The following is a 1,411-nucleotide window of genomic DNA, read 5'->3' on the forward strand; positions in this document are numbered from 1 at the left end:
CAGACTGGAAACTCACTAAGAATAGCTTGTGGGCAGCTGGATGAGCATAGAATGTTCTTGCTGCCACAAGTGCCCACTTGAATAAGATGTGACACAGTTGGAACCCACCAGCTCTCAGCTTTCAACTAGAAAAATAAAGGCCACCCACAAGGATCAGCCAAAGACAGGGAACGGAGAGAAACCCCAGATTGTCTTTTTTTTTAAATAATAAGACCATGTCTGATGCTCTGGCTTTGCCTCTCTTATCCCAGGATGTCTGCCAACAGTACTCATTCAGCCCAATGTGCTGCGAAACTCAATGCAAAAATTAATTTATCCCACAACACAGGGTCAGATTGCTTAGCTTTGGAGTTGTTCCACGGAAACACGTGAGAAGACTTGTGGTCATAGTTTTTTGTTTATTTGTTTTTAACTTCATGTATTTTTATTGTAAAGGTGGTGTACAAAGGGGTTACAGTTACGTAAGTCAGGTGATGAATACCTTTCTTTTTGAACAGTGTCACCTCTCGATTTCTTCTAGGTATTTTTTTCCTTCCTGACCCCCCTCCCCTAACACATTGTATAGTTGATTTTCAACACGGTGTATAGTGAATCTTACCTCTGTATTTTTTTTGACCCTTTGTCCTACCATTTCTGTGGTCTTAATTTTAGGCCTTTGATGTGATTCAAAGAAAAAAACTTATGAGACCCACTGAATTGATTTGTATTAGGAATCTATACAATATGCGGAATTCAGAATTCACGTGACATGAAACAGGTTGGTAGTACCATCAGGCAAGATCCCTCTAGAAATGAGAAACTATGTCCTTGTTGCAGACAGCCTCATTACCTTTGCTTTAATTTTGAAAAATAAACAAATAAAAAAATGGAATCACCAGAGCACTTCTGTGTACCTACAAGCCAAGTAAGTGAGGAGCATATGGAAGAAACAAGAGCCATATTCATCTCGTTCATTTTGAGCCCCTACCTCCCCTGACCCAGTGAAGATTTTGTCACCAATTGTGTTTTAACTTCTTCGACTATCAGCTCTGGAGAGAAAAACTTCTCTGTAGTTCAGTGGTTTCAACCATTTGCTCTAAACATGAATTTGCAAGGCAGAAATGTGCCTAAAGAAATAACATCAAATGTTTGATGATCATTCTTACTTCTTCCACCCCTGAAGAATAGACAAAATCTTCTCTGTGATAATTCATTTATTTTGATACAAGTACCCAAAATGCAGGCACATCTGGAATGAGATTTTTTTTTACCTTAAAATATTGTTCTGACATAAAGTACAAATAGTACAGAAATTTCATAATGTATAGGCAGAGAAATTTTTGATCCGTCAGTAAAGTTCTGAGCATTCTTCAATAATCTGCTAACAAAATCTATATGCATATATATATTTATATATGTATATATACACATA

The sequence above is a fragment of the Dipodomys spectabilis genome, unplaced genomic scaffold, assembly GCF_019054845.1.
Source record: "Dipodomys spectabilis isolate Male_0828 unplaced genomic scaffold, ASM1905484v1 ptg000009l, whole genome shotgun sequence".
Taxonomy (NCBI): Eukaryota; Metazoa; Chordata; class Mammalia; order Rodentia; family Heteromyidae; genus Dipodomys; species Dipodomys spectabilis.